Source organism: Macaca nemestrina, chromosome 8, assembly GCF_043159975.1.
Source record: "Macaca nemestrina isolate mMacNem1 chromosome 8, mMacNem.hap1, whole genome shotgun sequence".
Classification (NCBI taxonomy): domain Eukaryota; kingdom Metazoa; phylum Chordata; class Mammalia; order Primates; family Cercopithecidae; genus Macaca; species Macaca nemestrina.
Window position 1 is genome coordinate 82,104,630 of NC_092132.1, and position 16,387 is coordinate 82,121,016.

Genomic DNA, 16,387 nt, shown 5'->3' on the forward strand with positions numbered 1-16,387 from the left:
AGGAGAGCAAGTGTAAGTGGACCAGCAAACACATGAAAAGATGTTCAAATTCGTTAGTAGTCGAGTAAATGCCAAAAAAAGAGATAACAATGAGATGTCACATCTGACAAAAAGTAAAGCAAAATAAGGATCCATACTGACAAGAATGTCAGGGGAAGGGAGACTCTCCTACACGACCTGAGTGAAATGTCAGTTTTACAGTCTTTCTGAAAGACAGTCGAGCAATATCTGTTATAATTTAATATATTTGCATCCTTTGATCTCGCAATTCTACCAGTCACATAACAATATATCACATTTTATATTACATAAAAATAAGAGCATCAGGCCGGGCATGGTGGCTCATACCTACAATCCCAGCACTTTGTGAGGTCAAGGCGGGTGGATCACTTGAAGTCAGGAGTTGGAGACCAGCCTGGCCAACATGGTGAAACTCCTCCTCTACTAAAAATACAAAAATTAGCTGGGCGCAGTGGCGGGTACCTGTAATCCCAGCTACCCAGGAGGCTGAGGCACGAGAATCACTTGAACCTGGGAGGTGGAGGTTGCAGTGAGCCGAGATCACACCACTGCACTCCAGCCTGGGAGACAGAGTGAGACCCTGTCTCAAAAAAATTAGTTAATTAATTAAATGAATAAATAAAGGCATTAGTGTCTAAAAATACATACAAGTACGTTTATTGTAGCATTGTTGAGAATGGTCAACAACTGCAAGCAAGTGAATGCCCAGCAACTTAGGGAATGGTTGAACATATTAAGATTAATTTACATAATAAAATATTATGTATCTATTACAATGAGTTTGAATTTTACTAGATAATTGGAGAGATTTTCTTGAAGTTTCTTTGAGAAAAAGAAAATGCAGTGGAGTAGAAATAATATAATCTCATTTTTTAAAACAACTGAAAAATTGCCTCTCTCTGTACAGTTGTGCATATATGAGCATGCATATATATATAGCTTATTTGTAATTATAGAGCATGAAGAAAAACAGATTCATGACAGGTAAGGCCTGTCTGATTTGGAGAAAAAGAAAGGAGAGTGGCAAAAGGAGGCAAAGATAAAAAAAGTATAGCCCTAAAAAAATTATCATATGATTCCATTTAAGCATTTATGTAAATGTATGTGTGTGTATGTATGTGAGCATATATATAAAGAAAAATTTTAAATAAATTTTTAAAAATTTAAAAAGAGAAAGGAAAGGAATAAAAAGATGGAGGTGAAAAGGGTGACAGGGAGAGACAGAGAAACAAAAAGAAAGAGAGAGAGAGAAATTGACAGTGGCTTTGGCAATCAGCCTTTTTGGACTCACATTACATCAACTGACTACTTCCTTTGCTAGTCACTTAAGACTCAACATTGATAGCTTTCTCTGATATATCAGAGAGCTGGGCATGGTGGCATTTGCCTGTAGTCCCAGCTACTTGGGAGGCTGAGATGGCAGGGTCACTTGAACCTAGGAGTTTAAATTCAGCCTGGGCAAAGTGAGACTCTGTCTCTACAACACACACACACACACACGCACGCACACACACAGTCCTATATGTATATAATAATATCAGATACTTAAACAACTTTAGTTCAAAATATGAGGGCATTTTTAGTTTTGTAGTTTTTCTTTTCTTTTTCCATTCCTTGTTCTCTTCCCCCTTTTAGAAGCAGGAATAACCCATTGCCAATGTTGAATATCAAGCACACAGCTCAGAACATTCGTATCTGCTTGAAAATCTTTTAAGCTGATATGTCTACCAAATGATTTTTCTAAGCATTTTATGGCATATATGAAATCTTAAACAATCTATTAAGTGAGAAGCTTCTCCTAAAAGTAAAACTGTTCAATTTCAGAAAAACTTACTTTAGCAAAACTACAACAAAAGCTTCAATATCTTCTAAGTTACCAAAGACTAGATGCTATGTTTCCAACACAGAAGGAACAATTTCTGAAACACCTTAATAAATCTCAGTAATTTTTAGAACACCATGAAGACAAGCAGAAAACAAAGAGGATATCAATTCCTCAAAAGATCAAGTCAATAGAATTGGTTTCAGCAACCATTCAACAATTTATAATGAAATCAAACTTGTCACCAAATATCTTAGGAAAGTAATTACAGTGGACATACTTTGAGGCTATGGGTTAGCATAAGATGTCACCAGGGAATTAAGAATGATGACGATGCTATAGATTTAGAGAACAATGGATGAGAAATACGAATACTGTGGAAAAAGGTTTTACTACGGACAGCAAGTCTGTAGAGCAAAATTAATATAAAACTTGAATTCAGTTTGGTATCAGCCAAATAATCTATGCCCATTAAAATTTTACATTCAACCTTCATCTAGCCATTCATTCAACCTGCCTCCCTCATCCTTTCCTGCTTTAGAAACAGAAGACTGGCCCTGAAATACCTTGATTAATAATAATCTCAGCTTATTTTTTGTTGAGTCCCTCTTCTATAAAAACTACTCTTAATGTAATCTCATTTAAGTATAGTTGCAATTTTATGAAACAGGTATTTATTTCACCATTTTAAGATGAGAAGACTGAGGCATGGGGAGGTATCATGGATATGACCAAGGTCAAATGGCTAATAGGTGGCAGAACAGAAATTCACAGTTATAGATAAGTTCAAAATCTGAGCTTTTTCTGTTCCACTGCCATAAGTCTCTTGTTAGGTCAATCGGCCATAGGGATGGCTTAACATAAACAACCTGTCACATCCACAGCTACATAGCTTCGAGTCACCAATTCAAAATTTTGATGTGTGTCCCTCCCCAAATCTCATATTGAAATGTAATCCCCAATGTTGGAGGTGGGGCCTGGTGGGAGGTAATTGGATCAAAAGGGCAGATTTCTCATGAATGGTTTAGTACTATCCCTCTTGGAACTGTCCTAATGATAATGAATGAGTTCTTGTGAGATCTGGTCATTTAAAAGTGTATGTGGCTGTAAGTGGTGGCTCTGGCTGGTCACAGTGGCTCATGCCTGTAATCCCAGCATTTGGGGAGGCTGAGGTAGGCAGATCACCTGATGTCAGGAGTTCGAGACCAGCCTGGCCAACATGGTGAAACCTTGTCTCTACTAAAAATACAAAAATTAGCTGGGCGTGATGGTGGGTGCCTGTAATCCCAGCTACCTGGAAGGCTGAGGCAGTAGAATTGCTTGAACTCAGGAGGCAGAGGTTGCAGTGAGCCAAGATCATGCCACTGCACTTCAGCCTGGGTGACACAGCAAGACTCCATCTCAAAAAAAAAAAAAAAAAAAAAAAAAAAGTATATGACACTTCCCCTCTCACTCTTCTTGCTCCTGCTTTCACCATGTGACAAACCTGCTCCCCCTTCACCTTTCACCATGATTAGAAGCTTCCTGAGGTCTCCCTAGAAACAGACACCACTATGCTTCCTGTACAACCTATAGAACTGTGAGCCAATTAAATCTCTTTTTCTTGCAAATTACCCAGTCTCGCATTTCTTTACAGCAATGTAAGAACAGACTCAGCAATATTCATCAACTCAGCAATATTCACAGTAGACTATTGTTGTTAATTCATTCAACATCAGCAAGACAAGTCAAAAGCTACCCAACTGCATGAACCCCATATTTCTTAAGCACCTTTCTTCCAGTGGAAGACACCCAGCCTGCTTCCCCCAATTGGTGCACATTCTTCACTCCACCATCATCAACATCCCAAACTCCCAAAACTCATAAGCAAGTGATCTCCAGAAATTAGTCATAACCCATCCCCATATCCTCTTATCTTGGGAAACATACACATTTTGTCCTCCTAAACTTAGAAAATCTCACGAGAAGAATATTAAAGGCTAATGGGTCGTTAAAGTAAGATTCCAGAATCTTATCTCAGAACATCATGGGTTAAAACACTCAGAGACTCTAACCTAGAGGTCTCTAGTTTGGCACTTTCATTTTGCAGCAAAGAAAATGCTCCTGTTCCAAATGGAAGAAATTGGCCAATACGAAGGGGCCACAGGCACCATGCAAGTCTGAAACCCAGTGGGACAGTCATTAAATCTTAAAGCTGTAAAATGACCACCTAGGCTGGGTGCAGTGGCTCATGGCTGTAATCCCAGGACTTTGGGAGACCAAGGCAGGTACATCACCTGAGGTCAGGAGTTCAAGACCAACCTGGCCAACATGGTAAAAACCCATTTTTACTAAAAATACAAAAATTAGCCATGCATGGTGGTGGATGCCTGTAATCCCAGCTACTCAGGAAGCTGAGGCAGGAGAATCTCTTGAACCCAGGAGCTGGAGGTTTAAGTGAGCTGAGGTCACATCACTGCATTCTAGCCTAGGCAACAGAGTGAGACCCATCTAAAAACAAACAAACAAACAACAACAGAAAAAAGATCTCCTTTGACTCCATGTCTCACATCCGGGGCACACTGATGCAAGAGCTGGGTTCTCAAGGCCTTGAGCAGCTATGCCTCTGAGCCTCTGCAGGGTACAGTCCCCACAGCTGCTTTCACAGGTTGGCATTGAGTGCCTGTGGCTTTTCCAGGCTCATGATGTACGTTGTCAGTGTATCTACCATTCTGGGATCTGAAGAATGGTGGCCCTCTTCTCACAGCTCCACTAGACAGTGCCCCAGTGGGGACTCTGTGTTGGGGGTCCAACCCTACATTTCCCTTCTGTACTGCCTAGCAGAGGTTCTCTATGAGGGCTCCGCCCATGCAGCAAATTTCTGCCTGGACATCCAGGCATTTCCATACATCCTCTGAAATATAGGTGGAGGTTCCCACACCTCATATCTTGACTTTTGTGCACCCACAGGATCAACACCATGTGAAAGCAACCAAGGCTTGGGTCCTACACTCTCTGAAGCAATGGCCTGATCTGTACCTTGGCCACTGAAGCTGAAGCAGCTGGAATGCAGAGCACCAAGTCCCAAGGCTGCACAAAGCAGCAGGGTCCTGGGCCCCACCCACAAAACCATTTTTCCCTCTTAGGCCTCCAGGCCCATGACGGGAAGGGCTGCCATGAAGGTCTCTGACATGCCCTCGAGACATTTTCCCCATTGTCTTTGCTATTAACATTCAGTTCCTCGGTACTAATGCAAATTTCTGCAACAGGCTTGAATTCTTCCCCAGAAATTTTTTTTTTTCTTTTCTACCACAGGGTCAAGCTGCAAATTTCCCAAACCTTTATGCTCTGCCTCCCTTTTAAATATAAGTTTCCATTTCAAACCATCTCTTTGTGAATGCATATAACTGAACACTTTCAAAATAAGCCATGTCATGTCTTGAATGCTTTGCTGCTTTGAAATATCTTCCACCAGATAACCTAAATCATCTCTCTCAAGTTTAAAATTCCACAGATCTCTAGGGCAGGGGCAAACTGCTGCCAGTCTCTGCTAAAGCATAGCATAAGTGACTTTTACTCTAATTCCCCATAAGTTTCTCATCTCCATCCAAGATCACCTCAGCCTGAATTTCATTGTCCATATCACTATCAGCATTCTGGTCAAAACCATCCAACAAGTCTCTAGAAAGTTCCAAACATTTCCACATCTTTCCATCTCCTGAGTCCTCCAAATTGTTTCAACTTCTGCCTATTACCCAATTCCTAAGTTGCTTCCACATTTTCAGGTTATCATTATAGCAATACCCCACTCTGCCAGTACCAAATCTCTGTACTAGTTCATTTTCACACTGCTATAAAGAATACCTGAGACTGGGTAACTTATTTGGAAAAGAAGTTTAATTGACTCACAGTTCCAAATGGTTGGGTAGGCCTCAGGAAACTTACAATCATGGCAGAAGGTGAAAAGGAAGCAAGACACGTCTTACATGGCAGCAGGAGAGAGGAAGGAAGTACCACACTTCAAAACCATCAGCTTTTCTGAACACTCACTCAGTATTATGAAATCAGCATAGGGAAAACCGCCCCCATGATCCAATTACCTCCCACCAGGCCCCTCCCTTGTCATGTGGGGATTACAATTTGAGATGAGATTTGGGTGGGGACACAGAGTCAAACCATGTCATCTCCTCTATAAAGTCTTCCCCACTTTTCTAGAAACACTTGCTGGTTTCCTTCTCCTCTGGGCCATCTTTGTACCTCTGTCAGTTATTGAAATATCCATGTTGTATTTTAATACTTTCTTTCATATCAGTATTCCCTCTCCTCCCCAAATACTGAGTTCCTTGAAGCCAAATGGGGGTTGTGTCTTATTCATAGTAGCAGTTCTTGCATTTAGTGCAATAGCAAGGGCAATATAGATTCTCCATATCTGTATGCTGAAGAAATGAATGGCCTGCCTGAGCTTATACAGTAAATTGGTCACAAAACCAGAGGTCTCTAGCTTCCTGATTCTCTGCCCCAGATATTTGTCTCTCTATCCTGCTGCTTCTTTGAATCAGTGGAGAAAGGGGCCACAATATGCCAGTGTTGAAATACTATAGAGCAGCCTCCTCTGTTTCTCAAAAGGCCTAGATCAGTCAGGGTTCAAGCAGGAAACAGAAACTATACAGCAATTTAGACAGAAACATTTAATATAAGAATTACAAAAGAATTACAAAGCACTGAAGGGTAACGTTAATAAGTAGGAAAATTCTATACAGTACTGTAGAGATAAAGAAGAGTCCTCAAGGAAGGAAAAACACTGAAGGGGTCCCCTTCCCAAGGTTCAGGTTCAGACCTCATTGGAGAAGATGTTGTTGCAATCTACTAGATGACAGAGAAGTTGGCTGGTCCACAGTCCTAAGGCAGGCAGGAAGCAACCCTGTGTGGTTCAGGTAAGCTGTAGTTGATGGGCAGACACACAGGCCTGCAGAGGGAGCCGGGGGGCATCAGTTTAGAAAAGAGGTCTGGGGGGCCCAGTGACTGTGTTAGGAGAGCTTCGGGAGACAAACCTGGGATGCAGGGAGTAGAAAAGCAGAGGGAGTTGGTGGGGTTCAGTGTGGGCGGGGTGCCTAGAGTGCAGTGTCTGTGATCATCAGGATAGGCCAGGGCTGCAGGGTCAGAAAGGCACTGTGCATTCTGGGTTGATGGCTGGGGCAGACCGCCACTGAAATCCTCTCCCCTAGTGCAGCCAGCAGAAACAACAGGAAAAGACCTTTCCTCCTGCAATGTCCTTCCCCACCCTTTATGAGAAAGCTTAACATCATGTTCACTGTCAAGAAGAAATGTGTAAAGGCAGTCTGTCCATTATAGCAGAGCAGGTATTAAAATATAAATTTGGAGCTGACAGTCAATAAATTGATAACTGGCACAAAGCCTAAATGGAAATCTAAAGGTGCAATAACTGCTTATGCTGAGTCTGTTAACGTCAGTTAAAATGCCAGTCAAAAGTTAACAACAAGGCTTCACCACTATGCAATATATGCATGTTAGAAATCTACACTTGTACCCCCAAAATATATTTTTTAAAAATTTAATTTAAGTGGAAAAACAGAATATCTGAAGAATAATGAGATAATACAGATTAAAATGTAGCACAAAATGGACTTTTAATTAATATATTTATCCAACTCCCTTAATATTGTTATAAAAGTTTGCTGTATTAGTTATCTATTTCCGTGTGACAAATTACCCCCAAAATTTAGCTTAATGCAATGTACATTTATTTTCCCATTGTTTCTGTGCATCAGGAATTGAAGCTCAGCCTAACTTGGTCCTCTCTGTCAGAGCCTCTCAAAAGCCTTCAATCAAGGTGTCATCAAGGGCTATGGTCTCATTGTAAGGCTTTATTGGAGAAGGATTTGCTTTCATGCTCAATGAGGTGATTGTTTACAGGATTTAGTTTCTCAAGAAGTGTTAGACCAAGGACCTCAGTTCTTTGATGGTGGTTGGCTGGAGTTTACCTTCGGTTCCATGCTACATGGGCCTCTCCAGTTTGTTCCATCAGAGCAAGCACATGAGAGGAGCCAAAGAGAATGCAAACAAGACAGAAGTCACTGACTTTCCAAACTTAGTTTCATTAACTTTGCCATATTGCCCTCACCAGAGGCATGCCACCAAGTCCAGCCCACACATATGGGGAGGAGGTTCCCCAAGGACAGGTATACCAAGAGGTAGGATCATTGCAAGCCCTGGCAGAAGTTATCTGTCACGTTGTCTTTTGCTCTTCACTTGTTACTGTTTTCCCTTAGAAGACAAAATGAATACATGAAACTTATTGTTTCAAAAGCCTTATTGGAAACCTAAAGATGTTATTTTGGTGAGGTTAGAGGTAACAATGCTGGTGGCAAGCCTGTGATCCCAGTGCTTTTGGAGGCCAAGGTGGGAGGATCACTTGAGCCCAGGAATTTGAGACCAGCCTGGGCAACATAGTGAGAGCTTGTCTCTAAAAAAAATTTAAAAATTAGCCAAGGGGAAAATGGTAGATAGAAGGCAGGATTAACTTGCAGCTCCCACTCAGATAAACAGAGCAGCTTGTAGAGATCCAAATTGTGAACTTTTGCTCCAAGAACTATCACAGGAACATACTGGGAGATCTAAGAGAAGCCACAGACCCTCTGAAGGATGTGGATTGCCACTCCAGGCTCTGTGGGACAGTCAAGGAACTGTGAGCTGGCTTGCTTTCCTAGTTTGGAGGCTTGTAACCTGGGTCAAATTCCCAGCCTGCTGATTAGCTGCCTGGAAATAAACTTGGTACTGCTGGGGTGTGGGGGACACCGTGGGAGTAAGACCAGCCTTTTGGGCTGTGGGCTGCATGGGAGCTGGGTGAGGCCTGTGACTGCTGGCTTTCCCCAACTTCCCTGGTTACCTGTATGACACAGCGGCAGCAGCAGCTATACTCCTCCTGGGAACATAACTTTATTTTCCTAAGAACCACATCCCTATCCCCCACAGCAGTCACAGCAAGCCCCACCCAAGGACAGTCTGAGCGAAGACACACCTAATCCTGCCCCCACCTGATGGGTCTTTCTGTATCCACCTTGGTAGCCAAAGACAAAACACAATCTCTTGGGAGCTGTATGGCTCCACCCCACCATCTGATCCTCCCTATATAACTGCAGCTGGTGCATTCTTGAAAGTACCACGTCCTGGCTGGAGGCCAACCAACGCAAAACCAACACAACAAAAATACAACTAAGGACCCTCACACTTCACTCCCCTGCTACCTCCACTGAAACAGGTGCTGGTATTCACGCCTAAGAGACTTGAACATGAATCACATCACAGAACTCTTTGCAAATACCCCACAGTACCAGCCCGGTGCCTGGTAGCTCCACTGGGTGGCTAGATCCATAAGAGAAATAGCAATCACAGCCAACATTATATTGAGTGGGGAAAAGTTGAAAGTATTGCCCCTGATAACTGGAACAAGACAAGAATGACCACTTTCACCACTTCTATTCAACACAGAACTGGAAGTCCTAGCCAGAGCAATCAGACAACAGAAAGAAATAAAGGGCATCCAAATTAGTAAAGAGGGTGCCAAACTGTCACTGTTTGCTGATGACATAATTGTATACCTGGAAAACCCGAAAGACTCATCCAAAAAGCTCCTAGAACTGATTAAAAAAAAAAAAAAATGAGCAAAGTTTCCAGATACAAAATTAATGTACAGAAATCAGTAGCCCTGCAATACACCAACAGTGACCAAGCTGAAAATCAAATAGGGAACTCAACTCCTTTTACAATAGCTGTAAAACAAATAAAATACTTAGGAATATCTTTAACCAAGGAGGTGAAAGACCTCTATGAGGAAAACTACAAAACACTGCTATAAGAAATCATAGATGACACAAACAAATGAAAACACATCCCATGCTCATGGATGCTTAGAATCAATCTTGTGAAAATGATCATATTGCCAAAAGCAATCTACAAATTCAATGCAATTCCCAGGCAAAATACCACCATCAGCTGGGCACAGTGGCTCATGCCTGTAATCCTAGCACTTTGGGAGGCCGAGGCAAGCAGATCACTTGAGGTTAGGAGTGTGAGACCAGCCTGGCCAACATCATGAACCTCATGGCTACTAAAAATACAAAAATTAGCTGGGCATGTTAGCACGTGCCTGTAATCCCAGTTACTCTGGAGGCTGAGGCAGGAGAAGCGCTTCAACCCAGGAGACAGAGGTTGCAGTAAGCTATGATTGCACCACTGCACTCCAGCCTGGGTGACAGAGGGAGACTCTGTCTCAAAAACAAAGAAACAAACAAACAAAAATACCATTATTCTTCACAAAACTAGAAAAAAACAATCTTAAAATTCATATGAAACCAAAAATAGCCTACATAGCCAAAGAAACTTTAAGCAAATAGAACAAAAGTGGAGGCATTACATTACCTGACTTTAAACTATACTATAAAGCCATAGTCACCAAAACAGCATGTTACTGGTATAAAAATAGGCATATAGACCAATGGAACAGAATAGAGAACTCAGAAATAAAGCCAAATACTTAAGAGTCAACTGATCTTTGACAAAGCAAATGAAAACATAAAACACTGAAAGGACACCCTGTTCAACAAATGATGCTGGCGAGAATTGCTTGAAATTTGTAGGCAGAGGTTGCAGTGAGCCAAGATCACATCCCTGCACTCCAGCCTGGGTGACAGAGTGAGACTCTATCTCAAAGAAAAAATATACATATATATCGTGCTGGGAAAACTGGCAACCACATGTAGAAGAATGAAACTGGATCTTCATTTCTCACCTTATAGAAAAATCAACTCAAGATGGATCAAAGACTTAAATCTAAGACCTGAAACCATAAAGATTCTAGAAGATAACATCGGAAAAACTCTTCTAGAAGACATTGGCTTAGGCAAAGACTTCATGACCAAGAATCAAAAAGCAAATACAACAAAAACAAAGATAAATAGATGGAACTTAATTAAACTAAAAAGCTTCTGCAGAGCAAAAGAAATAATCAGCTGAATAAACAGACAACTCACAAAATCGGGGAAAATTTTCACAATATATACATATGACAAAGGACTAATATTCAACATCTAAAAGGAACACAAACAAATCAGCAAGAAAAGAACAAACAGTCTTACCAAAAAGTGGGCTAAGGACATGAATAGACAATTCTCAAAAGAAGATATACAAATGGCCAACAAATAAATGAAAAAATTCTCAACATTACCTATTATCCAGGAAATGCAAATTAAAACCACAATGCAATACCACCTCCCTTCTGCAAGAATGGCCATAATCAAAAAACCAAAAAATAATAGATGTTGGTGTGGATTCAGTGAAAAGGGAACATTTTTACACTGCTGATGGGAATGTAAACTAGTACAACCACTATGGAAAACAGTGTACATATTTTTTAAAGAACTAGAAGTAGATCTTCCATCTGATCCAGAAATCTCACTCTTGGGTGTCTACCCAGAGGAAAAAAAGTCATTAAACGAAAAAGATACTTGCACACACGTGTTTATAGCAGCACAATTCATAATTGCAAAAACATGGAACCAGTCCAAATGCCCATCAATCGACAAATGGTTAAATAAAATGTGGCATATATTAATATATACCATGGAATACTACCCAGCCATAAAAAGGAATGAAATAATGGCATTTGCAGCAACCTAGATGGAATTGGAGACCATTATTCTAAGTGAAGTAACTTAGGAATGGAAAAATCAAACATCATATGTTCTCACTCATAAGTAGGAGCTAGGCTATGAGGATGTAACAGAATAATAGTGATACAATGGACTTTGGGGACTCAGGGGAAAGGGTAGGAGAGGGGTGAGGGATAAAAGACTACACATTGGGTACAGTGTACACTGCTTAGGTGATGGGTACACCAAAACCTCAGAAATCACCACTAAAGACCTTATTCATTTAACCAAATACCACTGGTTCCCCAAAAACCTATTGAAAGAGTAAAATTAAAATTAAGCAAATAACTAAAAAGAAATCTTTGATCACGTGAGATGTGAATAGAAAACCAATAGAAAAAAAAAAAGTTCCACAACTGATCCACTGGCTACCAATCAAAGTTAAACTAGTCATATACACTTGTAAGTTCTTTATCAAAAGGTTGATTTGCCATTCTGTATTTATAGCTACCCAATATAGTTGACTACAAAGCACTGTTATTGTGGTTATAGGGTATTTATTTAGCCTTCAGTTATGCCCACCCCTGTATATGCACATAGAGGGGACTTACTTTGTAGCAGTTCACATTCTAAAAGATATAACATTGGTATGACTAAACACAGATATAGCAGTAAGGCAGACATCTTATATTGTGCTTCCTTATCTACTCATAACACCGTTCCAGGGCCAATAGATATTCAGAAAATGATACACATGATAAATATTAATTCAACAAATACTTGTTAAATCCCTGGTGTGTGCCAGAAGCTACATTAAACACTGGGAAAACAGTGGCAAATAAGACAAGAAACATTCTTCCCTGATAGGACTTACTTTGTACTGGGAGAGCTACAAAATAAATATTTAAACAAATAAACAATATAATTACAGGTTGTGATAAGTGCTACCAAGGAAATCAACATGGTTATGCAGTATCTGAGAGAGGTTAACCTCTGTAGGGTGGCCGAGAAAGACCTTTGTGACAAGGTGATATTTCACCCGAGGTCTAAAGAATGAAAATGCACTGGACTTCCAGAAGCCCAGAGAAAAAGTATTGCAGACAGAGAGAAAGGTAAGTACAAAGACTGTTTGTGGCAAAGAATTTGAGCGACTACGAAAAAGAAAAGGAGATGGTGCACCTGCTGCACAATGACAATTAAGGAGAGAACAGGAAATGAGTTCAGGGAAGTAGGCAGAGGCCCAAGCATCCAGGAAGCTTGTAGGCCAGAGAAAAGATTCCGATTTTGGTAATAGATGGGATAGTGGAAACTGATGTAAATTTTTTTAATCTCCTTGGTTGTTGTGTGTGAATGGATGGGTGCATAAACTCAGGTGGAAGTGGTAGGGACTGTGAGGAAGCTGTCCCAAGCAGACAGGTGCCAGGCGATGGCAGCTTGGATTAGACTAGTGCCAGTGGAATTGAAAAGAAGTGAAGGATTTCAGGAAATAGGTCTGAGGAGTTAGATGTGAATAGTGAAGAAAAAGGAGGAATCAAGGTGAGCCTCCTAAGTTGGAAGGCTGAGTTTTTGGAAAGACTGAGCAGAAAAGCATTTTGGAGAGAGCAGGGGGCAGCACTGAAGATGTTTGCAGTAGGATTTACCAGTTTGTTGCTCAGGAGAAAAAACTGGGCTGGAAATATCAATTCTAGTGTAATTAGCAAATCCATGGCATTTCAAACCATGACAGCAGAATGAGATACCTGCGGAGAGATTGTAGATGGAGAAGAAAAGAATATCCAGGAGCAAGCCCTGGGGTGTGGAAATAGACATTGGTTAGAGGAGGAAGAAGAATCAGCAGTGGGGGTTAAGTAGGAGGAAAGCCAGGTAGGTGGAAAACCAGGAACTGGTGTCAGGGAACCCAGGAGAGGAGAGCATTTTAAGAAAGATACTGGTGCCAAATGCTGCTGAGAAGTATTAAGAAGGGAAGGGAAGTCTTGAATGAATGGCACTGCCTTCCATCTCTTTGAATAATTCACCCAAGGCCAGCCCTGGGGTTCATGTCTGCAATCCCAGCAGTTTGAGAGGCTGACGTGGGTAGATTTCTTGAGGCCAGAAGTTTGAGACCAGCCTGGTAGAGACTTCGTCTCTACAAAAATAAAAAAATAAATAAATAATTTAAATAATAGCCAAGCACTTTTGAGCTTCTTGGAAGTTCTCTGAAGAAATTGAGAGAGGAGGAGGAAGATGGGGAGGTAGCTGAGAGGAAGAAGGTAAAGGGAAGTTGTCGACATCTATAGCAGGGGAGAGTTGAATACATTTAAGTGCCGTTAGAGCCAAAAGAAAGTGAAAGACAGAACACTGGAGAGAGGTGAGATTGCTGACAGATGGGAGCCTCTGAGCAAGCAGGAGGACACACCATCCAGAGCCCTACCGGTGGAACCAGCTTTGGCCAGAGAGATTCACTTGGAGAGGAGGAAGAATAGAGATGTAGTGCACAGGTGGGGACGGTGGTGGGCTTGGGGCAGGAGGATTCCTACATTCTATCTGAAACTGGAACAAAAATCATCTGCTATTGGGGAGGAGGGCAAGTCTCAAGAGAAGGCGAACCAGGGTTTATGAATTAGGAATTGGGAAGAGAGACTGGGCTGAAGTGAAAAAGGAAAGAGAGTAGAATCAAATACCAGACATACAAATCTCAGCAGGATTTTCCATTTTAGTCAAATACATCTCTTTGTACTGAGAAGCTGTAAAGTTAGTGTAATGGGGACTTTCTCCAAATCACAAAAGCAGGGGAATGCTAATGCCCCGTCTGCCTACAGCGAATCAGCTCACTGGGCTCCCCAGCTGAGGAGCAAGGGAAGCAGCCTCCAAGCCCCTTCCTGCCATTAGGGTCGGGTTTTTTCACAAAGTGCTTTCTTATACGTAGTACCATCCCTGGCCCTGCCCTAGGCTTTCGAGGGCCTTGCTCTGGCCTTGCAGCCAGACCCCTTCCCACCAGGCAAGGATCAGGGACAGAGCTCACACCCCAGACCTCCAGAATAGGGCCAGCGCTGCCTCTTCCCCTGGCACATTCATTTTGGGGGCAGATCACTCCGTGGATGTACTCTTCTCTAAGCCTGAGTCGTGCCTGTGAGATGGCTGCTTGAAAGGAGAGGGGTGTGGACAGAGTTGGGGTTGCAGGTGGAGGGGTCCACATACACACTTAGGCACACACACACAGCACTCCTGACACAGGATGGAGCTGGGGGTGGCAGCTAGAACAAGTGGCATTGTGAACTGTATCAGCCACATTCTATTACAATAGGAAATTCTAAGGCATCTAAGAATTTTAAATTAACCTTGATCTTTTAGGTCATTATGAATGTATATTTATCATGGTGAGAGGATAAAACATATTTTACTTCAAAATGTTTTCTCTTGATTTATAACTTTTAAATATTTGGGTAAATGGTGGGTAAGCCTGCATTTGTTCTCTTGCCTCAGCCTCACAAAAGATCGGGTGGACCACGGGTCCACACAGTCCTCCTGACTGTACTGTCCCAGGGGGCTGGCGTGATCACTCTTAATTCCCTTTATACATTGGCATTGCTGCTGCTGTGGCAAACCTGAAGAATTCAAGTTCTAGTCTTGCCAGATCCAGAAAAAGCTCTCTGAGACGGTGTCTTTTACTTTGTGTACCCTGGTCTGCATAGAGTCGGTTTACCACCTCGGTGCCTGCACAGTGATCACTGTGTAGTTCCAGGCTAGAGGTGGAGCTGTTTTCCAACTCTCACTTGAGTGAGGCCTGCACAAACTCTGTCCCGCCTCTGGGGGTGAGGCTCTGCATTGCAGTAGGTTAGGGCAGCTCCTTCTTCCATTTCCCCTCCACAGCTGATCCTGGCCTCTGTCCAAAGGTTCACTCTCAAACAGGAAAAGTAAATTAATTCTCCTTCTCTCCCTCTCTGTGTCGCTCTCCCTAACTTGTACAATGCGAGAATTCAAGTCCCCCATTTCCTATACTTTCCTCTCCTCTTCCATTGCCCTTCCCTTCATTGATTTTTCTATATGGTGTCACCGTTTATTTTTCTTGATAAGGATTTTGATCACAGATGACTTACCTAAACATTTTTTGTATTTCCTCAACCTCCATTTGCAACTTGGGCAGACAAGCTGGAGCTACTTAGTGTAGTCTTGGGAGATGTTAAAGAGCATCTTTAAGGTCATTTGTTTGGAATATTCCACACTTGCACATATTGTAATATGAACTACTTGAGGACTTCAATCCAGTTTACCTATGCACCCAAACTAAGGCTCTTGTTGCAAACTCTGGTCTTAAATGCTTCATCCATTCCATGCAAATTCAACTTTATTTTCAGAGTTGGGGACATGAAAGAGATTATTGTCACCATTATTGAAAATGTGTGTAATTCTTCACAAGTGCAAAATGATGTACTAATGTAAGAAAGCAGATCATTTTAATTCAGGGTCCGAAGAGGGCTGTCACAACAAGAAAATCAGTTATTCACTGTGTCTCCTTCAAGAAACTTGCTAATAACATTTCTAATAAGAGAAATCACAAACGGTTCTCCATGCTTCTCTGGGAAATCATTTCCTAAACTCTCAAGCCACTGAAGAAAAACTGCTTAAAAGGCTAATTGAATATCTAAATTATTCTAATTTACCCTTTTCCCTCAAATATGGGAACTCAAGCCTGCTCCAGTAACACATATTAATGTCACATTTTCTGTTATCCAGTTTTAGTTACATTTAAGTGAAACTAATATTCACTTACTTTCCAGCTGCTTGTAATAAAATAATAAAAAATTCTGGGGATTTAGGACAGCATTAAAACTTTAACGAGGTAGAAATTTCTGTTTTGGTCACATTGCTTTCAATTAACATAGCTCTTATGCTCACTGTTACAATTGCAGACTGCTGA